This window comes from Leptodactylus fuscus, chromosome 5 (genome assembly GCF_031893055.1).
Source record: "Leptodactylus fuscus isolate aLepFus1 chromosome 5, aLepFus1.hap2, whole genome shotgun sequence".
In the NCBI taxonomy this organism is placed as follows: domain Eukaryota; kingdom Metazoa; phylum Chordata; class Amphibia; order Anura; family Leptodactylidae; genus Leptodactylus; species Leptodactylus fuscus.
Window position 1 is genome coordinate 201,157,021 of NC_134269.1, and position 26,522 is coordinate 201,183,542.

Below are 26,522 nucleotides of genomic sequence, written 5' to 3' on the forward strand. Positions count from 1 at the left end.
CCTGTGCAGAACTGAAGACATTGAGTGGCAAGTGCTATATTTTATCTATGGTTCTAAATTGCTCGATAAGCAGAATGTGATGGTCATGGACGTGAGAAGTCTGCTACGTAGTGTCAGAGTCTGTAACCCAGGCTGCATTCACCGACCATCTTGATGGGGGATCACCTTGAATTATAGTATGTATGCAGCTGTATGTCGGCATTATATGACATTTACTGTTTGGCACTGCTATTTAGACACTGTACAGTATATTATGTCTTGCAATGAATGGTGGTGCTGAAAGTGTATACTTTGTTAAACATGAAGTTTTATGACCAGTTAAGACCTTTCATGTCCTCTGGCACATACAGTTTTATATACTTTTTATATACGACCCCTAAGTTTGCTTAGTTCTGTTTAGAAACACAAAAGAAAGGCGACGCACAGAAGAATGAAGTTTATAAAATACCATATTTTACTGAAACATAATAAAAAACAAAAGACAAGAGGGAACACAACACATGAGAATAAATAAGGGCCAAGGAGTAGGGTTGAGCCGATCTTGACTTTTCAGGATCGATTTTGAAATCCGATTTCCGATCATTTTTCATTCGAACCCGATCTCGATCCCAATTCCGATCCCAATGTGAGTCAATGGGATATTTTTACTAATCGGAGTTCGGATTTTAAAAACGATCCTATTCACTATACAGTATGGAATCTAACAATTGAACGCTTTAATTGTTAGAATCCATGCTGTGTTGTGATTTTTTTTAATCACTAAGTAGCCAGAGTCCTACTGAGTCCCCCCACTTACCTGCAGAGATGGCTGGTCCGGTGCCCGGTGTTCTCGTTCTTCTTCACATCGCTGCCCCCTGCCTCCCAGGTTAGGAGAGTGTGGGCAGGTTAGGAGAGTGTGGGCGGGTACTGGGAGGGGAGATGTCATGTCTCCCCTCCCTGTACCTGCCCACACTCTCCTACGCCACAAGCCCTGCCTTCTTCCTAGCTCTTCAACACTAACCTGGGAGGTGGGGGCAGCGAGGCGAAGAAGAACAAGAACACTAGGCACCGGACCAGCCATCTCTGCAGGTAAGTAGCTACTAGAGATGATAGCTAGTCTCCCATTAGAATAACTGGACGCAGCCGGAGCGCAGGGGTTAAGGCTGTGTGCCGGCTGCTTCCATTCATTCCTATGGAACTGCAGCAGAGCCTTCACACTGAGTATACACTCCGCTCAGAATGAGCGGAGCGTATACTCAGTGTGAAGGCTAACATTGTTAGATTTTCCCACAATGTTTGGCCAGTAGCAAAGCATTGTGAGAAATAATCACAGATCTCGATCCAACCTGAAAAGATCGTGTTCGGAATTCCAATCGCGTTCGTGAAATTTTCTCGATCGCCGATCAGAATCCGATCTTTTCCGAACACGATCGCTCAACCCTACCAAGGAGGATGGTACAGGTGTACAATCACGGTGCAACACCAGGGGTATAGGAATGAGAACATACACACATCAATGTCAATAAGTAGATGTGCATCAAAAAAGTATTATAAAAGTCTACAAACAATTAGATGAAGAATCTATATGTGTGTAACTAATGTTATCCCATAACAACAATGGTAGTATGTAAGTCAGAAGGAGTGACCCAGTCTCACATCCTAAGAGCAGCTGCACATCCAGGAAGAGAGGGCGGTAATACAAGGGTAAGTATATAGCATTACATACCCATGGTGCATCCAGACACTGTACCTACAACCAGCACAAGGCCCACCCTGACGCGCGTTTCAGCATACTTGCCTTTGACCCCTTGACCCCTTTAAGGAAAGGTATTTTTTGCAAGAGAGAGGTGTGGCTTTGGAGGCGACTTGTGCGTCCGCATATGCCAACCTCTTTCTTGGTTTTTGAGAACAAGAGATAAATATGCCTGGTGAGGAAGATGGAGCCCCCCTAATTTGGATGCGCTTCATAGATGATATAATATTTGTTTGGTATAGATGGCATTGATCTGAATATACAGCTCAAAATGGAGTCAGAAGGATATTGAATTTTTGGATTTAAATATCAAAAAGTCTGAGGATAGTAATGTGTTGATAGACATTTATAGTAAAAAAAACTTCAGTTAACTAATTTTTATCTGCTAAATCTTCTCATCCTAGGCAGACTTTGAAAGCCTTAGCTACCGGACAATTTCTGAGAGCAAAACGTATTTGTTCAACTATTTGAGGAACAATCTTTTGATCTTGTAGAGAGATTTCGGACTAGAGGTTATTATATCAGGGATATCATGCGTGGCTATGAAAGAGCTATAAAAAAAACACGGCCTTCTTTTTTTTTCAGAGCTCACAATGTACATTTTCCCCTATCAATCTTTTGGAATATGGGATGGGAATCCACACAAACACGGGGAGAACATACAAACTCCTTGCAGATGGTTTTACGCCCTTGGCGGGATTTGAACACCAGGACTCCAGCACGGCACGGCTGCAGTGCTAACTACTGAGCCACCGTGTGGCCCCAAAATGTGGCCTTCTTTATTGAAGCCTGAGTAAATGAAAAATGGATACTCATGTAAGGCACATATGCACAAAATGAACGTATTTTTCGGACTATAAGACGCACTGGACTATAAGACTATAAGACTATAAGACGGTTTTAGAGGAGGAAAATAGGGGAAAAAAAATTTGAAGCAAAAACTGGTAAAATATTTAATATATGGGAGTTGTAGTTTTGCAACAGCTGCAAGACCACATTGACAGGTGACCCTGCAGCTGTACGGGGATGCATAGAGCATTTTTTTTGCGGGGCCAGCTGTAATTTTTAGTTATACCATTTTGGGGGATATCTATTGCTTAGATCACCTTGTATTGAAAAAAAAACAGGAGGTGATTTAGAACTTTTATTTATTTCATATTTTTAAAGCTTTTTTTTTTTTTACTATTTTATTCCCCCCCGGGGGGGTCACTTGATCGCAAGTCCCATAGACGGCAATACAACTGTATTGCCGTCTATGGGACATTCTGTCTATTAGTATTACGGCTGGTCATAGAGACCAGCCGCAATACTAATATAGCCGTGACAGGCCTGGGAGCCTCATTAGGCTCCCGGCTGTCACCCGAACAGGTCGGCTCCTGCGATATCGCCGCGCAGGAGCCGGCCTGCAACTTTACAGGTACGAGGCCGGTGGGGACCGGCCCCGGGGGAGAAGGGGCCACGATACTGACCCGGCATCCGCTGTACTATAGAGGCGGATGCCGGGGAGGGATAGACGCCGGGGCCTGAGACATCGCTGCGCTCCTCTGCCCTGCATGAAGCCAGCAGCGGGGGGGACGGAGGAGCCCCTGCCGCTGCTGGCTTCATGCAGGGCAGAGGAGCGCAGCGATGTCTCAGGCCCCGGCACCTGTAATGGCGTCTATCACTTGCCGGCTTCCGTCTCTCTATTACAGCGGATGCCAGGCGCCACCTTCAGACTATAAGACGCACCCTTCTTTTCCCCCAAAATTTTGGGGAAAAAAAGTGTGTCTTATAGTCCGAAAAATACGGTAAATTTTTTCACACTTTTGGCTCATTTTGCATAATGATGGTGATATTAGTAGGGCAATATCCCGTAATCTTTCTTTGACTCCTATGAGATCACATAAAATTAGGCCTAGTTCACATCTGCATTCAGTATGGACTACCAAATGCATTGACAAGCGGTGAGCAGTGAAAGCACGCAGACCCCATAGACTACAATGGGGTCCATGTGCTTTCCGCGTGGTCATTGGGACAGGAAAGTAGATCATGAAGTACTTTTCTGTCCGCATGACTCGCATGACATTGCATGGAAATCACATGTAGTCTATGGGGTCCATGTGTTTTCACTGCTCACCGCTTGTCAATGCGTTTGGTAGTCCGTTCGTAGGGTCCCTATGCGGACTCCCCAAATGGATTACCAAACACAGATGTGAACCAGGCCTCAGAGAGCTATAGGTGCCAACAAAAAGATATATCTTTGGTTCACAGGGCCCAAAATGCAGATCTTATCTGTATGAAGATTGCGGTGCTTGTTCCGTGATGGGAAAAAAGACAAATTTCTTTGATTCAAGTGGAGATAAGGAATGCACGATACTTCATCATAATATATGTCGATCAACTGCTGCGGTTTATTATGCAGTTTGTCCGTGCCAACTGATTTATGTTGGCTTACCTTCACGCGAGCTCCGTGTTCGCATTTCGGAGCATATCAGTGATATATAAAATTCAATCAAAATTCTTTTCAATGCAATCAAAAGTCATTTCAGGGAACACCATCAATGTAATTGGCGTCTGCTCAGAGGAATTGATAAGGTGTTATTGGGAAGTAGTGGAGGAAATATAAAAAGGATTCTAGCACAAAAAGAATGTACCGTATATACTCGAGTATAAGTCGACGCGAATATAAGCCGACCCCCCTAATTTTACCACAAAAAAAACGGGGAAAACTTGTTGACTCGAGTATAAGCCTAGGGGGGGAGGGGGGTGGTGCATGACATTCTGTTTGTGCTCATGTTAATCCTAGCAGGCTTCAGGCCTATATGGTAATATCCCAGATGTGACGTGGTCTAGGATATTACCGTATAGGCTCAAAGCCTGTGGTAGTAGTAATAGCCTGTTACTGCTAGCACAGGCTTTGGGCCTGTATGGCAACAGGCTGCTACTGCAACCATAAGGCTTTGGGCCTGTATGATAATGCCACCTTAAGATGTTTCCAAGGCAGAGAAGATGCTCTGGAAACATCTTGGGGCGGTCCTGGAGGCAGCGCTGCCTCACCGACCACCTATCGCTGCTCCAGCGGCCTCCCACAGATGTCTTTCACTGCAGACCAGTCATGTGACATTTTCAATGACCGTATTGACGCGAGTATAAGCCGAGGCGCAGTTTTTCAGCACAAAAAACTGTGCTGAAAAACTTGGCTTATACTCGAGTATATAAAGTAAATGGATCACTACTCTGCAGGAGCCCCGAGGGCTTTGAACCATTTGGTGAGTTCTTCTCCATTTCTAGGATAGGGGATCAGTCTTCAGGTCTTGTGATTTAACCCTTAAGTACTATCATGGTGTCTATCGTAATGATATGTGTTTGATAGTGGTGTATGATAGACACCATGATAGTACTAAAGGGTTAAGGTGTTGTGGATTAGTGTGTTGTTGTATTTTTTGGTTTCATTGTATTGAGTTTATATTTTACATCTTAAGCCAGCGCCCATTATTATTTGGGGTCTGACGAAAGGGGATTGGATGTCGGTGTTTGTAGTTCAGGGACTCGATCTTGGGACAACATTTATATATTTATTCTGATTATTGTTGCCCATGATGGGATATAATAATAATAATAATAGTAATAATAATAATAATAATAATAATAATAATAATAATAAATACCACAAAAATTTAAACACAATTAAAATAAATGAAAAATAAAAATTAACTTCCACATTTTAACTTTTATAGTACTTTTTGTTTCACTTTATTTTTATTCTATATCTCTTACATATTATGTTAAGGACAGACAGCAGTTCCCCAGTGCTGTAGATGAACCCTGGAGGAAGGGGCACAAGAGACAGTGAGCCCTGGTCTGGAACCCCCCACTGTCCCTTCCTGCTTGCCAGTTCTATCCTATGTAATAGGCGACAACTGGATGACAGACCCTTCCTAAATACGTGACACACAAAACGTGGTCAAGACAAACAACAACAAAGGGAGGTCAGCTAGCCAAGGGTAACAGTAACAGTCGAGCGATGCAGAGTCAAAATCTATAACCCAAAGAGTAGTCTATAGGGAAAGCCAAAGGTCAAGGATCAGGATACAAGAATAAACAGCGAGAGAAAAGCCAGCACGCACAAGGCAATAGCAAGCACCAATGTGAATATGAGCCAAGAATAAATAGGGAGGAATAGGGAGGGCCCTGGAGTTGATAGGTGGACAGGCTGTCAATCACAGGGCAAGTGTAGAATTAACCACTTCATGAACAGAGACAAACAAGGGCAGAAGACGGATGTGGTGGAAATTCAATAACAGAACTAGATCTGTGTTCATACAGTGCAACCAAAAACTCTAAGCAAGGAACCAAAGTGCACACGCCTCCTGCACCGCAGCATGCGAATAGAGGGTGGCGCAATGACCCGAACAGACAGAGATGTTACATATTATTTATACATTTGTGCATGTAATATCACTTTTTTCATATACTTTCTGTTAACTTTGTTGTATTTATATATTTTTTTATTTATTTTCTATACTACTACACTATATCTTTTAGCTTTTTAATTTTTTTTATTATTCTTCCAACAAATAGTTGCTTGTTAAACTTTACTTCTTTTTTTTTTACCTAGTCAAAGAAAATTGAAAATATTCGTAAGTTCTTCTAATAAATACAATAAACTTAACAGGGTTACATCATTTACTCAATTACAGGATGATAACTCAAGTCATTTTAATAGGCATCACATTAATAAAACATCGGCCATGGGTTTACTTGGCGGTAAAGGAATTCAACGGAATGATCCGCCGTACAGTAAATTATCATACTCATTAGTAATGGAGCGCTCTTCATGCCGATGACAAGGAGTTCACACACATCTTCTTACAGTCTGCACGCTGTAATTAGAATATGCATGTTACCGGTTCTTAGGTTAGGTTACCGGTACGTTTAGGATTTGCGGATGCATTTACGGAAGCCAAAACCAGACGTGGATCATAAAGAGTGATAAAATATAAAGCACACACTCTTCTTTTATCAATCCACTCCTAATGAGTCCTTACCCCAAGTGCAGATTATTATTAGATTATTTATATTATGCTAAAATATAACATAAGCTTTGAAGAAATGTCTTGTAGAAAATCTGACTTGCATTGCAATAGGTTGAAGCCAAGGCCTTTTATGAAAAGCATGACATTATGAAATTCATCAAGTTAGGCTAAAATTAGATTAGCGAGACACGTGATGATGGATGAATGTCATCCTCATAAATAGGGTTTTTCTACCTGCTCCAGCAGGAGGTAGGAAAGACACCTGAGGCAATGTACACACAACACGGAATCTGTTCCTTTTGGAATAGAAATACTAATTTGGCAATTAAATCCGCATCATGTTAGAAGGCTTATTACCTGAGTCATGCATGATGTTAAGGAGGCTGCCCTCTAGAGGGCGGCATACAGAGGCACTGTTCTCCTAAATACATCCTGGAGAATAGATTTGCATATTTTTTACCCAGAATCCCTAGCAGAGCAGGAATGACTTGTAAGTCTCTGTACTGCCTATGTAGGCACACACTCTCCCTGATGTGCACCATTATCTCCTGACCCTGGTCTATAGTCTCTCACGCTGCCAAATTAGTATTCCTGCGCTATGCTGAGGAGGTCCAAAAGACCGAAACAGCGCTGTCCATAGCTGGGATTCTGTTCCTTTTGGAATAGAAATACTAATTTGGAAATTAAATCCGCATCATGATTGTAGACTTATTAACTGAGTCATGCATGATGTTAAGGAGGCTGCCCTCTAGAGGGCGGCATACAGAGTGCACTGTTCTCCTAATTACATCCTGGAGAATAGATTTGCATATTTTTTACCCATCTTCTGCAAAGTGATTCAATACTGTAGCACACTCTTATGTAATGGTAGAAATCCAAAAAATAATCTCCTAGTCTATACAGTATGCTTCCAGATTTGTGGAGGGGATACATACAGCATTTCGGTGCCAGGAAAGTGTATGAGATACAAATGGTGCAGAAACAAATAAACAAATGGTGCAGAATTTTTCATCTGAATGCTAGCCCAATCCCTTCTCTTCGCCCATTGACTCTCTCTCCATATAAAGGTAGTCTTATATGATCTCATATAATTATTACCCATATCTAGGGTAAACCAAAATTCTCACTTGGTTTAGCTACCCTTGTGGCACGGATGTGTAGATGCCCGACAACCGTGATACTGAATGCTGCTTGAACTACTAGGGAAACGGGGTAGGTAATCTGTCCCTAGTGCTACGATGGCTGACTAGGCCCTGCCTGAAGGAGTTGATCAGCTGTTCCCAAGCTAAGCTCAGGCCCGACAACTACTGGCTCTCTAAACACCAAGACCTACAGACAGGTAGGATGAGAGCTGAAAGAGGCTAGGGACTGGGATACTAGAGGCGGTCACCCCTAGCGAAAGGATAAGTGCAGCTGCAAACAGTACAAGCTAGTATGGGACATACTGGAGAACTAACAGGTGCAGAACAACCACTAAACCACAACAAGAACTGAGGAGAGGAGGAGTGGAGTAGTGAGGAAAGGGTATCACAGGACAGGGGCAAAACAAATCTGGAACCCAAAACAGAAACTCACTTATACCAAACAGTGACTGGCAGTGACTGGCAATAGTCGTATTCGATCGAATGCTACTCGCTCATCTCTATTATGAAAGGCTTTTCTTCTCTTACGTTTCTTTTTCTGATCAGCGCCGCCGTTCCTAAGAAATTTTTTATTTCTTCCATATGCAAATGAGCTTTCAGACAGCACTGGGCAGCGTCCCCTGTGCTGTCCGAAAACTTTCCAACGATGCCTTCATCTTCTTCTCCCGACCGCCTCTTCGCTGGGTCATCACTCGCATCATCAGCCAAAAGTGCCAACTGTGCAGGCCTGTCGACCATTTTTCTGTGGCTTCTTACACCAGCGCGCGTTTGGCCACAGAAAAATGGCTGACGGATATGTGCAGTCGGTGCTTTTGGCTGAAGATGCTGCTGGTGACGTGGTGAAGAGGCGGCTGGCAGAAGAAGATGGAGGCGTAGTTGGAGAGTTTTGGGATGCCCCATGTACTGTCTAAAAGCTCATTTACATATGGAGGAAAGAAGAAATTTCTCAGGAACGGCGGCGCGGATCAGAATAAGAAAGGAAAGAGAAGAATAGTCTTTCTTAAGGCTATTCCGACATGTACTTAGTTAAAAAATGGATTCCGATGATAGAATCCCTTTAAATATAGACTAAGGTGAACATAAATTTATTTAAGGTATATATATAGAAAATCCAGACTGTATGACCCAAAAAAATCTGAGAAGGGAAACAATAACAGTAAAATAATAGCTGGAAAGTAGGGCAGATCAAGGTGCAGACTTCTGTTGTAGGGAGTGCTGGAAGCTTAGGAGGGGTAATTTAGGAGAAACAGGTCAAACCCAATGTTAAATGCTTAAGATCTATTTGTGAAAAAAAGAGAATAAAATGGCAGATAAAAGACGAGAGATATTCTCTTAGAGGCAAAGAATGAGGTTTCAAAAGTTGGAAGAAAGAAAAGAATCTAATTTTAGTGTGAAATGGGCCGGGATTGTCATTGTATTTAACAGGATGGAAGATGGATTGTGATTTAGAAGATTACATTTGGTCTATAGACGTTGTAGGTTCCTTGAGAAAATCAGTCATGTTAACATTAAAGTAAGTTTTATAACGCTATATATAGTAAATATCACACTTGCTGCAGTCAGACTGTACTGAAATGGAAAGTGATAGGCGTAGAAATGACCCTTTAAAGAAAATTGACTCCTTAAAAGATAATAATTATATGGGTTTTGTTAATATAAATAGAGATGAGCGAACACTAAAATGTTCGAGGTTCGAAATTCGATTCGAACAGCCGCTCAATGTTCGTGTGTTCGAACGGGTTTCGAACCCCATTATAGTCTATGGGGAACAGATACTCGTTAAGGGGGGAAACCCAAATCCGTGTCTGGAGGGTCACCAAGTCCACTATGACACCCCAGGAAATGATGCCAACACCTCTGGAATGACACTGGGACAGCAGGGGAAGCATGTCTGGGGGCATCTAACACACCAAAGACCCTCTATTACCCCAACATCACAGCCTAACAACTACACACTTTACACACTCAATACCACCTCTCTGACAGTAGGAAAACACCTTGAAACATGTGTATTTGGCACTTGCAGTGAGGAGAGCTTGTCACCAGCAGTGAATTTGGCCCTTGTAGTAAGTTGAGGTTGGCACCAACATTTGTTTTGAAAATCAGGGTGGATTGAGCCTCTAACCAGCAGAGTTTGGGCAAATTCATGGTGGAGGGAGCCTCTAAAAACCCCAGTTTGGACCAATTCATGGTGGAGGGAGCCTCTAAAAACCCCAGTTTGGACCAATTCATGGTGGAGGGAGCCTCTAAAAAACCCAGTTTGGACCAATTCATGGTGGAGGGAGCCTCTAAACAGCCCAGTTTGGACCAATTCATGGTGGAGGGAGCCTCTAAACAGCCCAGTTTGGGCAAATTCATGGTGGAGGGAGCCTCTAACCAGCCCAGTTTGGGCAAATTCATGGTGGAGGGAGCCTCTAAAAACCCCCGTTTGGACCAATTCATGGTGGAGGGAGCCTCTAAACAGCCCAGTTTGGGCAAATTCATGGTGGAGGGAGCCTCTAACCAGCCCAGTTTGGACCAATTCATGGTGGAGGGAGCCTCTAAAAACCCCAGTTTGGACCAATTCATGGTGGAGGGAGCCTCTAAAAACCCCAGTTTGGACCAATTCATGGTGGAGGGAGCCTCTAAAAACCCCAGTTTGGACCAATTCATGCTGGAGGGAGCCTCTAAAAACCCCAGTTTGGACCAATTCATGGTGGAGGGAGCCTCTAAAAACCCCAGTTTGGACCAATTCATGGTGGAGGGAGCCTCTAAAAACCCCAGTTTGGACCAATTCATGCTGGAGGGAGCCTCTAAAAACCCCAGTTTGGACCAATTCATGCTGGAGGGAGCCTCTAAACAGCCCAGTTTGGGCAAATTCATGGTGGAGGGAGCCTCTAAACAGCCCAGTTTGGGCAAATTCATGGTGGAGGGAGCCTCTAAAAACCCCAGTTTGGACCAATTCATGGTGGAGGGAGCCTCTAACTAGCCCAGTTTGGGCAAATTCATGGTGGAGGGAGCCTCTAAAAACCCCATTTTGGACCAATTCATGGTGGAGGGAGCCTCTAACCAGCCCAGTTTGGACCAATTCATGGTGGAGGGAGCCTCTAAACAGCCCAGTTTGGGCAAATTCATGGTGGAGGGAGCCTCTAAAAACCCCAGTTTGGACCAATTCATGGTGGAGGGAGCCTCTAAAAACCCCAGTTTGGACCAATTCATGGTGGAGGGAGCCTCTAACTAGCCCAGTTTGGGCAAATTCATGGTGGAGGGAGCCTCTAAAAACCCCAGTTTGGACCAATTCATGGTGGAGGGAGCCTCTAAAAACCCCAGTTTGGACCAATTCATGGTGGAGGGAGCCTCTAAACAGCCCAGTTTGGGCCAATTCATGGTGGAGGGAGCCTCTAAACAGCCCAGTTTGGGCAAATTCATGGTGGAGGGAGCCTCTAAAAACCCCAGTTTGGACCAATTCATGGTGGAGGGAGCCTCTAAAAACCCCAGTTTGGACCAATTCATGGTGGAGGGAGCCTCTAACTAGCCCAGTTTGGGCAAATTCATGGTGGAGGGAGCCTCTAAAAACCCCAGTTTGGACCAATTCATGGTGGAGGGAGCCTCTAAAAACCCCAGTTTGGACCAATTCATGGTGGAGGGAGCCTCTAAAAACCCCAGTTTGGGCAAATTCATGGTGGAGGGAGCCTCTAACCAGCCCAGTTTGGACCAATTCATGGTGGAGGGAGCCTCTAAAAACCCCAGTTTGGACCAATTCATGGTGGAGGGAGCCTCTAAAAACCCCAGTTTGGACCAATTCATGGTGGAGAGAGCCTCTAAACAGCCCAGTTTGGACCAATTCATGGTGGAGGGAGCCTCTAACCAGCAGAGTTGGTGGAAATCAGGGTGGAGGGAGCCTCTAACCAGCAGAGTTGTGGGAAAGCAGGGTGGAGGGAGCCTCTAACCAGCAGAGTTGGTGGAAATCAGGGTGGAGGGAGCCTCTAACCAGCAGAGTTGTGGGAAAGCAGGGTGGAGGGAGCCTCTAACCAGCAGAGTTGGTGGAAATCAGGGTGGAGGGAGCCTCTAACCAGCAGAGTTGGGGGAAATCAGGGTGGACGGAGCCTAGTTTTAGCAGAACTGTGCCATGCTTATGGTTGATGAGTATGAGGATGCGAAGGAATTGGAGAGGTTGAGTACAGACATGGAGTTTCATGTTGGGGAGCTTTACACAGGTGGGCACAAAAATGAAGGCTCTATCCAGTGGTGGTTCATTTTTATCAAAGTGAGCCGGTCGGCACTCTCAGCTGACAGACGGGTGCGCTTGTCAGTGATGATGCCACCGGCTGCACTGAACACCCTCTCAGATAGGACGCTGGCAGCAGGACAGGACAGCACCTCCAAGGCATATAGGGCAAGTTCAAGCCACAGGTCCAACTTTGACACCCAATACGTGTAGGGCGCAGAGGGGTCGGAGAGGACAGGGCTGTGGTCGGAAAGGTATTCCCACAACATGCGCCTATACTTCTCACGCCTGGTGACACTAGGACCCTCCGTGGCGGCACTTTGGCGAGGGGGTGCCATCAAGGTGTCCCAGACCTTAGACAGTGTGCCCCTCGTTTGTGTGGACCGGTGAGAACTTGGTTGCCTACTGGAGGAACTGCCCTCCCTGCCGCCAACGTCACATGCTGGAAACATCTCCATCATATTCTGTACCAATTGCCTGTGGCAAGCATTGATGCGATTGGCCCTCCCCTCCACCGGAATAAAAGACGAGATGTTGTTTTTATACCGGGGGTCAAGGATAGCAAAGATCCAGTACTAGTTGTCCTCCATGATTTTGACAATACGCTTGTCAGTTGTAAAGCACCCCAACATGAACTCAGCCATGTCTGCCACAGTGTTAGTTGGCATGACTCCTCTGGCCCCACCGGAAAGTTCAATCTCCATTTCCTCCTCATCCTCCATGTCTACCCATCCGCGCTGCAACAATGGGACGATTCGAAGTTGCCCGGAAGCCTCCTGTATCACCATCACATCATCGGACAACTCTTCTTCCTCCTCCTCCTCCTCCTCCTCCTCCATTAAACGCGATGAAGCGGACAGATGTGTGGACCTACTCTCCAGCTGTGACGGATCGGATGCTATCCCTAACTCCTCTGTGTGATCTGAGTTATCCCTGATGTCAATCAGGGATTCTCTCAGAACACACAAGAGCGGGATTGTAAGGCTCACCATCGCATCCTCAGAGCTCACCCTCCTTGTGGACTCCTCAAAGACCCGTAGGATGTCACAAAGGTCTCTCATCCATGGCCACTCATTAATGTGAAACTGAGGCAGCTGACTTTGTGGCACCCTAGGGTTTTGTAGCTGGTATTCCATCAAAGGTCTCTGCTGCTCAACCACTCTATTCAACATCTAAAATGTTGAGTTCCAGCGTGTGGGGACGTCGCACAAAAGCCGGTGTTGTGGCACATGCAGGCGTTGCTGGAGAGATTTTAAGCTAGCAGCGGCTACTGTCGACTTGCGAAAGTGGGCGCACATGCGCCGCACTTTCACCAGTAGCTCTGGAACATTGGGGTAGCTCTTTAGGAAACGTTGCACCACTAGGTTGAAGACGTGGGCCAGGCATGGAACATGTTGGAGTCCGGCAAGCTCCAGAGCTGCTACCAGGTTCCGGCCGTTATCACAAACGACCATGCCTTGGCCCAGGTGCAGCGGCTCAAACCATATTGCCGTCTCATCGAGGAGGGCATCCCTCACCTCGGAGGCAGTGTGCTGTCTGTCCCCCAAGCTGATCAGCTTCAGCACAGCCTGCTGACGTCTACCAACGCCAGTGCTGCAACGTTTCCAACTCGTAGCTGGGGTCAATCTAACAGCGGAGGAGGAGGCGGTGGCGGAGGAGGAGGCGGTAGCGGATGAGGAGGCGGTAGAGGAGGAGGAGGAGGGGGGTGTTCTTCTCGTGTCCCTGCCAGGAATGTTAGGCGGGGAGACGAGGTACACCGGGCCAGTTTGGGAAGCAGTCCCAGCCTCAACTACATTCACCCAGTGTGCCGTCAGTGAAATGTAGCGTCCCTGTCCGCATGCACTTGTCCACGCGTCGGTGGTCAAGTGGACCTTTGTGCAAAGCGCGGAACTAAGGGCCCGCCTGATGTTGAGTGACACGTGCTGGTGCAAGGCGGGGACGGCACACCGGGAGAAGTAGTGACGGCTAGGGACGGCATAGCGAGGTGCCGCAGTTGCCATCAGGTCCAGGAAGGCGGGAGTTTCAACAAGCCGGAACGCCAACATCTCCTGGGCCAGCAGTTTAGCGATGTTGGCGTTCAAGGCTTGCGCGTGTGGGTGGTTAGCAGTGTATTTCTGCCGCCGCTCCAATGTCTGAGAGATGGTGGGTTGTTGTAAAGAAGCGCCTGATGGTGCCTTTGATGGTGCAGGAGAAGGAGATAAGACAGGAACAGGGGAGGATGAGGGAGAAGTCAACAAAGTGGCGGAGGCAGATGAAGTGGTGTCCTGGCTCGTCCTCTGGAGTGCATCGCCAGCACAGTCAGCAGTGGCAGTGGCAGAGGCAGAGGCAGTGGCAGAGGCAGTGGCGTGAACGGCAGGCGGCCTTTGTCCTGCCGTTGCTGCCTGCCACTGATTCCAGTGCTTGGATTCCAAATGACGGCGCATTGAAGTGGTGGACAGGTTGCTCTTCTCAGAGCCCCTAATCAATTTCGAGAGGCAAATTGTGCAGACAACACTATATCTGTCCTCGGCGCATTCCTTGAAAAAACTCCACACCTTCGAGAAACGTGCCCTCGAGGTGGGAGTTTTTCGGGGCTGGGTACGAACTGGAACATCTTGGGAGATTCCGGGTGTGGCCTGGCTTCGCCTAAGCTGCTGACCTCTGCCTCTAGCTACCCTTTTTGGTGCTGCACCTGCCTCAACATCCACACTACTTTCCCCGCTTGACATCCCCCCTGTCCAGGTCGGGTCAGTGTCCTCATCATCCACCACTTCCTCTTCCAACTCCTGTCTCATCTCCTCCTCCCGCACAATGCGCCGGTCAACTGGATGCCCTGACGGCAACTGCGTCACATCATCGTCGATGAGGGTGGGTTGCTGGTCATCCACCACCAAATCGAACGGAGATGGAGGAGACTCTAGTGTTTGAGCATCTGGACACAGATGCTCCTCTGTTAGGTTCGTGGAATCGTGACGTGGAGAGGCAGGTTGAGGGACAATGAAAGGAGCGGAGAACAGCTCTGGGGAGCAGGGACAGTTGGGGTTATTGTTCTGTGAAGCTTGGGAATTTTGGGAGGAAGGAGGACAAGACTGTTGGGTAATAGGAGGAGAGGCGGCAGAGTCTGACTGGCTGCTGGACAATGTGCTGTAAGCGTTCTCTGACAGCCATTGCAAGACCTGTTCCTGGTTCTCGGGCCTACTAAGGTTTGTACCCTGCAGTTTAGTTAATGTGGCAAGCAACCCTGGCACTGTGGAGTGGCGCAATGCTTGCTGCCCCACAGGAATAGGCACGGGACGCCCTGTGGCTTCACTGCTACCTTGCTCCCCAGAACCATTCCCCCGACCTCGCCCACGGCCTCGTCCACGTCCCTTTCCGGGAGCCTTGCGCATTTTGAATTCCCAGTTAGAAATTGGCACTATATACCAGTAGCAAAAATTGTGGGTGCACGTAACCCCAATATATTCTTTGAATTCCCAGTCAGACAATGGCACTATATACCAGTAGCAAAAATTGTGGGTGCACGTAACCCCAATATATTCTTTGAATTACCAGTCAGAAACTGGCACTATATGGCAGTAGCAAGAAATGAGGGTATTTATAACCCCAATATATTCTTTGAATTCCCAGTCAGACAATGGCACTATATACCAGTAGCAAGAAATGAGGGTATTTGTAACCCCAATATATTCTTTGAATTCCCAGTCAGACAATGGCACTATATACCAGTAGCAAAAATTGTGGGTGCACGTAACCCCAATATATTCTTTGAATTCCCAGTCAGACAATGGTACTATATACCAGTAGCAAAAATAGTGGGTGTATATAGCCCCAATTCTATTGCTAGGGGACTTGCAGGGTATTTCTGAGGTGAAGGTGGGGGGGCACACCGTTGGAACGGGGATTTGGGGTGTATATATGGGGTATACGGGAATACACTGTCAGTGTGTTCCATTCAGGATCCTGGGAAAGCTGGGTTGCGGCGATTGAGCCCGTCAGTGCCACGTTACACTGACAAGCTTCTCCCTGGAATTGAAGTTATATGTAAGCCCAATATATTCTTTGAATTCCCAGTGAGACAATGGCACTATATGGCAGTAGCAAAAATAGTGGGTGTATATAGCCCCAATTCTATTGCTAGGGGACTTGCAGGGTATTTCTGGGGTGAAGGTGGGGGGGCACACCGTTGGAACGGGTATCGGGGTATATATCGGGTATACGGGAATACACTGTCAGTGTATTCCATTCAGGATCCGCGGAAAGCTGGGTTGCGGCGATTGAGCCCGTCAGTGCCACGATACACTGACAAGCTTCTCCCTGGAATTTAGCTCTTATAAGAGCTGTTGTGGTTGTCTTCTCCTTCCTATCTAGCCTGTCCCTGCCTACCCAGAATCTAACCCCTAGCTAGCTGGACGGAAACCTCCGTCCTCGGTGAATTGCAAGCTCAGAATGACGCGAAGCTGGGCGTCGCTGTTCTTTTAAATTAGAGGTCACATGTTTTCGGCAGCCAATGGGTTTTGCCTACTTTTTTCAACGTCACCGGTGTCGTAGTTCCTGTCCCACCTACCCTGCGCTGTTATTGGAGCAAAAAAGGCGCCAGGGAAGGTGGGAGGGGAATCGAGTAATGGCGCACTTTACCACGCGGTGTTCGATTCGATTCGAACATGCCGAACAGCCTAATATCCGATCGAACATGAGTTCGATAGAACACTGTTCGCTCATCTCTAAATATAAATAATAAATGTACATATGAATAGGGTTGAATTAGCCAATGAGAGAACAAGAGAAAACTTTGGTGGGTGTAGTCTGCAACGGTCTCCTACTGCCTTTCCCTATTACACATAGGGAGCCTATGTGCAATGTACTGCAATATGGTGTATTGCATGGCACACAGGGAGCTTATGTGCGACGTACTGCAATATCATATATTGCATAGCACACGGGGAGCCTCTGTGCGGTGTACTGCAATATCGGTTATTGCATGGCACACTGGGAGCCTCTGTGCGGCGTATTGCAATATCGGGTGTTGAATGGCACACAAGGGAGCCTTTATGCGGCGTACTGCAATATCAGGTGTTGCATAGCACACAAGGGAGCCTCTGTGCAGTGTACTGCAATATCGAGTGTTGCATAGCACAAGAGGGAGCCTCTGTGTGGTGTACTGCAATATAGTGTATTGCATCGCACATAGGGAGCCTATGTGCAACGTATTACAATATAGTGTATTGCATCGCACATAGGGAGCCTATGTGCAACGTATTACAATATACTGTATTGCATCGCACATAGGGAGCCTATGTGCAACGTATTACAATATACTGTATTGTATCGCACATAGGGAGCCTATGTGCAACGTATTACAATATAGTGTATTGCATCGCACATAGGGAGCCTATGTGCAACGTATTACAATATACTGTATTGCATCGCACATAGGGAGCCTATGTGCAACGTACTGCCATATAGTGTATTGCATTGGGGATCAGCAGATGTGCTGTGCAAGGAATTTTCTCACTGGGATCATGTTTCTAGGATTAGATTTTAGGGGCCAACCACTAGCCTAGTCACAATGCTAATAAAAAATAGCTCAGTTCTTTCACTACAGAGAATGGGTTTGCCTTATCAAAAAAGTATTTTTGGAAACCATGTGACCTTAAAATAGGTGATCTAGAAAGTATTACTTTCTGCAATAGTAATTATAATTAAGTGCTGAGATTGTATCCTATAATTAGTTTCTAATTGATTTAACCTAAAACTTTCTTCAGGTAGTCGGCTGTCAATATCATGAATAAAATGCAGAGAATCTGATGCGGTTTCCTAGCTGGGAAACTAATGAAATTGGTTTGAAATGTGTGGAAAAGCGACTGTCAGGTCATATTTAATAAGAGATCCTGGAGAATGTGAGTTTCTTGCCATTGCTCATTATGCCCTAATTTCTGTGCTCAGAAGAGATGTTATAGGAATTGATAGAAATTGGTTATCTTTGGAAATACAAAAATAATGGATTTGAATGCCACATCGGTGAAAGTAATAAGGAAGCAATTAGCGCTGCGATGACATTTCGTAATAGGTCGATTTAACTATTTGTGATACTGGATAAAATCTGAGATACGTTTTGTCAAAGATCGGAGTCACACCCACAGATATGTATATCCCCTCACTGTATATCAATTTTGAGGGAGCTCAGTCACCGCACACATATTTGACGTCAAGGCAATCATAAAAGGGACCTCTGCTTTGATACATGAGCCTACATAGGAGTAAATATCCCCTTTTCTCCCATTAATCGACATTGATAAAAGAATCAAGTTTCCCCCATCATTCTCACTACTCCATACTGATAGATCCTAAAGTACCTTTGGCAACGATTACAGCTTCCAGTCTTCTTGGATGTGATGCTACAAGTTTTGCACACCTGGATTTGGGGATTTTTTGCCATTCTTCTCTGCAGATTCTTTCAATCTGTATCAGGTTGGATGGGGAGCATCAATGGACACACCGATGTTCAGTTCTCTCCAGAGAACTTCGATTGGGTTCAAGTCAGGGCTCTTCCTGTATTGAGTTGACTATGTGCTCCCCGAACTCAGATGTGAATAGGGCCTTACTGCAATTGCACTTTTTGTGATTCATCCAGCTCACCACACCGTACATATTTGGTGGCGCAGATAGAAAAGCAAGACTGATGCCCCTTTCACACCTGCACTCATTGTCCAGTTTCTGCATTCCGCCGGGTTTCTGTCTTCTGCCCCGGCGAAACTAGACTGGGGATGGAAACCCAGTGGTAAGTTTTAAAACCCATTCTCTTGCATGTCCGACTTTGTGTCCGGCTAAAAAAAATGGTTTTCTCATGGACAGGCAGAAGACATACATGGGCGGTCACCTTTGCAAACCTATTCAAATGAAGGTTTCTGTCCCCTGTCCAGTTTCGCCGGGGTAGAAGACGGAAACCCGGCCGAGTGCACAAACTAAACAATGAGCGCAGGTGTGAACCCCCCCTGAGCAGGTATGCCCAATGTGGCAAATTTACTGTGGTGGACACATTCCCTAGATTAGAAGTCACTTTGGACCTATCTTCTTCCTTTCTATCTCACATGGTAGATAACCACCTCAATTCTACATGATCCACATAAACTCGAATGAATCCACCAAGAAGATCGGATGTGTTCTGCAGCTGTGAAACGCTCCTAAAACAATGACTGTGATATCTCGTGCCATTTTTCCAGAATGTAATGAGCCCGTTATCTTTGTGCAAGAGATTTTTCATTAATAATATGCTTCCTTTAAAATAGCTGATACATTGATCCCGCTATAAAATTGGGCTCTTTTCTCCATCACACATTTCCTATTCATATATTCATTTGTTAGTTATTCCAAAAGCCCTCACCAGCTGCATATAATGCAAATCCAGCAATGTGCCCACAGTACAACGAATCCGTCCTCCAGAACCAATCAAGTTACTTTTCTAGTTATCATTTCCATTTCAACATTATGTAAAGAGCTTTCATTGTGTGTGAAGGAATTTTCATTATCAGTGGGACACAACCAAGCAAACGATGGGGAAATGTAATTTTGAGTTTTGCTCAAGGCCATTCTTAAATGATTATCAAAGGTTTTACGTCACGGCCTTATACTGGGAAAAGTTCCATCTGATGGATCAGGGTGTCGTGTTTTTCAATTGAGGATGATAGATAGAAGTGGCATGATGGCACAGATGAATGATCATAGCCTTCTGCGTGCACAATCTGAATGATATTGTAATACTTATTGTTATTCACAAAGAACAGTTGAACAAGATAATTTTAATACGGAACTTTCTCATCTTAAGACCACACCCATGGAGATAGTTCTTAAAAACGTCTTTCAAGAGATCTTCCAATGTCTCCATCAGGCCCATGCTTGTCCATCCATAGATTCCATTGAGTACTAGCTGAAGCTCGGCCCGAGCGTCCTGTGTTCTGTATGAATAGGTCCTGGACCATCTGAGTTTACTCGTTTTATATGGAAGGGGGTAGAGCTGTGTGGGGGAAGAAGATAGCTAAAAGGATGGAGGAGTGTCTAAATTAGGAACTGGGGGGTGGAAGTAACACACTAGAAGGAAAGGTGAACAGGGTGGAACAGAGGGTGTGATGAGAATAGGGAAACAAATTGTTAGAATAGCAGATGTAGATCTGAGCCAATAGTGAGAGCCAGTACTAGATACACTACTCGGTGCCGTGAATGAGCCGCACCCACTCCAACTCCGCAATGGTGTTCTCCAGAGCCCCAGATGGTGGGGATGGACTTGGCTGCACTGCTTGACAGAGCAGTACCTGTCGGGAAATGCCAAACACAGCGCACCACAAATCACAGTAAACCAGACACTGAGATCTCTTACCACCAGATGTTTCAGGTAGAGGTGCAGGTCCAAGGAACTAGAAGGCTGTGGTGGGTGATCAAAAAGTGGCAGCAGAAAGTCAAATCGTAGTTATATGGTCCGGGTAGTCAGCAAGAGGGCAACGCAGTACAGTGGGAAATCCAAAGGGAACGTCAGACAGGCCGAGTCGGTAACAGGAACGATGGAGCAGTACAAAATAGGTGTTCGGGAAGGAGGTCTAAAGGCAAGTCAGTGTCATAAACAGGAGCAGGCACAGTACAAAAATCAGGAGGCAAAGGCAAGGTCAGAGGTCAAGGCAAGAGGGTCTTAGCACAGGCAAACAGGACAAAAGAACGCTGACTACCAAGACTAACAAGTACAAGTGAATAGCCAGCGGCGGTCCGGAGTCAGAGCCCTCCTTAAATAGGCTCCAGTCTGCTGCTGGGATGAAAATCGGAAGTCCCCTGTCCAGCTCAGGAGGGGTCATAAATAGGAGCAGGCACAGTACAAAATCAGGAGGCAAAGGCAGGGTCAGAGGTCAAGACAAGAGGGTCAGAACACAAGACAACGCTTACTACCAGGCCACAAGTACAAATGAATAACCAGCTGTGGTCCGGAGCCAGAGCCCTCCTCAAATAGGCACAGGCCTGCTGCTAGACCAAAACTGGAAGTCCCCTGTCTGGCTCAGGCAGAGACCGGCAACCCCTGCACAACGCTGCAAAGGCTCCGGCCACAAATAAAGTGCATGTGTACTAATAAGGAGTCTCACTAACAAGATCGAGGAATTAGAACTGATAATATTGTAAGAGAAATATGACATAGTAGGGATAAAAAAAAAAAAAAAAACTTGCAAGTCTTCAGTAGGTGATACCTTTTTTAATGGCTAACTCATAATAATGACAGAATATAACATTTCGAAGCTACCTCTGAGCTTCTTCTTCAGATATATCTAAAAACACTTTCTGCAGGCTGCATATTTATGTACAACTGGACACATAGGGGTAGGATTACAGGAGGGAGAGGGGAAGGGGCTTATTACTATATACATATAAAAAACAAATAATCAATTCCCAGTTTCCAGGTTCTTTATCTTTATGGCTGTCTTAGTTCAGTGATTTGTATAGAATGACATGAACCCATGTGATGCATTCATTCCATTATCCAGAGTCTTAAATAGGGTCATGCACTAGTGGGGATAAGTGAGACATTGTTATGAGTCATTAATCTACAGATATAGTCTGTTTACAAAATAGCGTACAAGTCTTAAGCCAGTCTTATGTGTTGACATCTGGGAGGAAAATGAATATATGGAGTCTTTCTGGGAAGTAATAAGGGGAGGGATATAGTGTAATAAATTACTGATAAAATGTATAATAGAAGAGACAGAAAATCTACTAATAAGATGAGACCACAAAATATAATGAAGTCATTATTATGGAGGAATTCACTACCCAGATAGAAACTGGGAGATAGAAATCTGCAGGTCCAACAAAGGGAACAGTTTTTTGTTGGTAATAAAGGAAAATACCTTTTACAATGAGTGCAGAACCCAACAAGAGGGAAAGTACTTTTCGTCTTAAAGGGATTGTCCAGTTTCAGACCAATGTTATTTCTGTTATAATAAAAAGCCATAACATTTTCCAATATACTGCTGGCCAATATTGTAAAAAGTGGGTAGAGATTGGCAAGAATCACAGCAGGCCAGGACAGGGGGAGTGAGTTATATAACCAACCTAAGTCAGTCCTTGACCCAAATGTCTCAGGGACTTTTGCAGAGTAGCGATAAGGTAAGACTATTGTGAACATTGTATGCTGTTGCTTTCTTTATTGTTTGGTCTATGTTGGAAAGATCCATCCCAATGGGTAACGTGTATACAGTCCTTTTTGTATACACAGTACTGCACCTACCGCATGTGTTTATTGTTATACCGACCCTGGCAACCCTGGTAGGCCACATAACAAATACTATAAATGCCAACCATTGCAGTTCGTAGTTGTAGTATTTCCTTTGCTGCCTGCCAAGGGTTCATACCACTGCTGCTTGGTTTTCATGATTATAAAACATCCCATGTAAATGTATCTGATAAAATAGTCATTTCCTGTAAGAGACAATTTCTCAGTCGGTGGTATATAGATTGTCATCTACTAGATCCCATTCAATCCAATCCTATTCCCTGCCATAAAGCAGACCATTGTTACTTTCCTGTATTAGATTTTCTCATCTTTATCAAGCAATTGTGTTTCTGTTGTTCTAGTACAGCGATTTCTACCGCAAGACTCCACATAATGTAATGTTTTTTGTGAACAGTCGGAAATCCGGAATATGTTTTAGAATAAAGATTCAATTACCTGATGTACTAGCGTTCAACAGTATACGCTATATTACAGTATGAATGCTAGTATACTGTTCTATGTAATGTCTTGAGGATTATGCATGCATGCTAAAAAGGTGTTTTCCATCTCCTTGTTTCAGCAGCTCAGTGCTATCTGTGTGTTTACATAGAGAGATAACAGACTAGGCTTTATCAGCAAACTGCAATTAGCTGAACTGATTGTCCTGGCAGCAGAGCAGTGAGTGACATCACTTGTCCTATCACACAGGTCCGGAGCTATGGAAATGCTGTCTTTACACAGTCCAGTGCTGCCAGGTCAATCAGTTCAGCTAATTGCAGTTTACTGACGGGAGGAATAAGGTCACATAGCAGGAAAACAAAGCAGCATTTCTAAAGCAATATATTTAGGAAAAGTCTTCAATTTATATAAGCTACCGTATAAATAGGATCCTTGAGATGAGAAGACTCCTTTAAGGACACTGCCTATTATTACAATTCTGGTGACTTTTTAAAAAATTTTTCATGCCTGCATTTTTCTCTTGATATAGGTAGATGATGACTTGTTTATTGCAAGACAAGTTGTTCTGTTCAACTGAACCATTTTTTTGGGGAAAGAAACAAACTTTTATTATATTGGGATCATGAAAATAAAAAATAAATTGTAATCCTAAAATATTTTTGTGGGTGTTATTTATATATTTATTTTTCACAATGTTCAGTATGAAGAATGCACACCTTAAATTAATACACTACAGATTTTGCTGCATTTTTTGAGCCAAAATCTGTACTTGTGTAATCTATAATGCTGTTGCTTAAAAGGTGGAAAATAGATATAGTGGAAAAGGACCATCTCTTTTGTAAATTGTGAGACCCATATAGGGATCACAATGTACATTTTTCTCTTCCTATCAGTATGTCTTTGTAGTATTGGAGGAAATCCATGGAAACACAGGGAGAACATACAAACTCCTTGCAGATGTTCCTGGTGGGATTTGAACCCAGGACTCCAAGGCTGCAGTGCTAACCACTGAGCCACCGTGATGCCCCACAATGTACGTTTTTTTTTCTGATCAGTATGTCTTTGCAGAATAGGAGGAAATTCACACAAACACGGGGATAGCATACTAATGCCTTGCAGATGATGTTCCTGGTGGGATTCGAACCCAGGATTCCAGGACTGCAAGGCTACAGTGCTAACCACCATGATGCCCCACAATGTACATTTTTTTTAGAATCAGTATGTCTTTGTAGAATGGGAGGAAATCCACACAAACACGGGGAAAACATACAAATTCCTTGCAGATGTTGTTCCTGGTGGGATTTGAACCCAGGACTCCAGTGCTGCAAGGCTACAGTGCTACCCACCGAGCCACCGTCTTGCCCCAGGACCTTCTCTTTTGTGTGTGTGCTGTGTATGAGGGACTAGCTCTGCCCACTAGCTCTGAAAAAACTGAAAATTAAAGGTGGGGCTTGTAGAGGGAAAAACTTCTTAAAATTTAGACCATAAATCATATAATATCCAGAGACAGGGTTAAGGGGATATTGTCACTCCTTAGGGAGAGACCACCATATGGGGGGTGGAGACTTATTAAGCCTTTAGCACTCCACTTCGCAAAGGACCATGGGAAGAATATGCAAATCTGTCTTCCATGATGTAATTAGGAAGTCAGTGGTTTGCAACACTGAGGCAGCAGCAGCTGACTTCCTAATTACATCATGGAAGACAGATTTGCATATTCTATCCAGAGACAGTGATACTTATCATGCAGCTGAAAAGTCATCCAACTACTAGCTCCGCTATATGTGCCAAATAGTCAATGTGCCGTCTGCCTAGTATATAGGATGATAATATATCATTACCGTATAGCAAATCTTACGGCACCAAGAACTTAATGTATCCATACCTAATATTTTTAAAGTTAAATTGTTACAATGTGTTTTTCCCTCTTACTAAACCAAGTCACCTTAAGTACTGACCCTTATTTTAGACGTAAAAAAGACTAGGAAGAAATTACAAGGCTCCCTGAGGAGGGAAGCAGAACTCTTAATGGGCTGCCCTGCTGCTACCATGAACAGGTACTTAAAATGTATTAATTTTCTCCAGGCAAATAAAGTCAGCAAAGGAGAAGCTTTAAGAGTCATCTACAGCCAATATCCTGTCAATATCACGCTGTGAAAATAGAATGAGGACAAGAGAACATTTATGAACTCACCTACATGCTGAGAACCTGCACGCAAGCTTATTCCGCAAAAAAAAAATATTTGTTACTGGCTTCAGATAAGCTTAAGTGTCAAATAAGGCACAGTGAGTAAGTGTCTTAATAGGAACGGACAATGAGGTCACTTATGTAAGGAGACTTCTCACCAAGTCTTTTCTCTTCTATTGCTGTCAAAACAATATACAGTAAGTCTTGTGCATTGCAAAGGCGACGTTCTTCAAGCTGTCTATGTGGAATTCTTGAGACTCCAAGGTCAGGCATGAGATCAGTAGTGGAGAATAGGCAGAGGATGGTGGAAAATAATACAAGGAACCTCACTTTCCCGTTGAATTTTCTGCTGCTTGACAGCTGGTCACCAGTGTTTGTTTACAGGGCTGCAGTGGTGACATCAATAACAAGGGCCCGCTGCCTCCAGTTGCTGACCTGATGGCAGAGGAGTAACTACCGCGGTAGCAGCTGCCACAGGGCCCGAGACATTTGGGGTCCCAGCGGCAACCATTACCACTGTGAATTTTTTTTTAATAGGCCATTACCTGCTGCAGTAACTCCAGCTGGTAACGGGCCCAATTTACTTAGCAATCCTGGCTCCTGCTCACGGCCACAGATACTTCCCCCTCTGCAGAAGCTGCTGTGAGCAGGAGCCGGCATCGGTAGGTGAGGTTGCAGGTCCATGAGCCCACAAACACTATCATTATACTCAGGGGTCTTTATAATGATCAGAGTTCTAGGAGAGGTAAGGGAACATAAAAAACTCTGTTAGTTACCTCTCCTGGATGAAAAAGGCTGCAGGCCTACTTGTATGATGTCCGAGACATCACGGAGGTCAGGGTTTGTGTCCTTATGCATTGGGATGCAAGCCCCAGCTCAAGTGACGGCTCTTCCATCATTAAAAATGGGCGACATCAGCAGGCGTGCGCCGGAGCCCAGGAGAGGTAAGTAACTGTGTTTTTTATGTTTGTATCCTCCCCTGGGTCTCCAATTATTATAATCTGGGGTCTGAAAAGACCCCTTTGTATAATAATTGTTCATGGGTAGAGATGAGCGAACACTGTTCGGATCAGCCAATCCGAACAGCACGCTTCCATAGAAATGAATGGAAGCACCTGTGACGCCGGCCGGCCGCCGGCAAAGTCAGCGTCACAGGTGCTTCCATTCATTTCTATGGGAGCGTGCTGTTCGGATCGGCTGATCCGAACAGTGTTCGCTCATCTCTATTCATGGGTGGTCCACAATGGAGCATAATACTGTGTGCAGGGGCCACTATGGAGCATAATACTGTGTGAAAGGGTCACAATGGGGCATAATACTTTGTTCAGGGGCCACTATGCAGCATAATACTGTGTGCAGGGGTCATAATGGGAAATAATAGTGTGTGCAGAAATGCGTGGGGATGGATTCAGTCAGTCGGGGTCTTCGGGGGAGGGCCATGTATCAATTCCTCACATTTTTTTAGTTCTCAGCTTGCTGTCATTCTTGGTTATTTCCAGTGGATAAAAATCAGTCCATGATCATGTGATGGACATACAGGTGCACGGCTTGTTACAG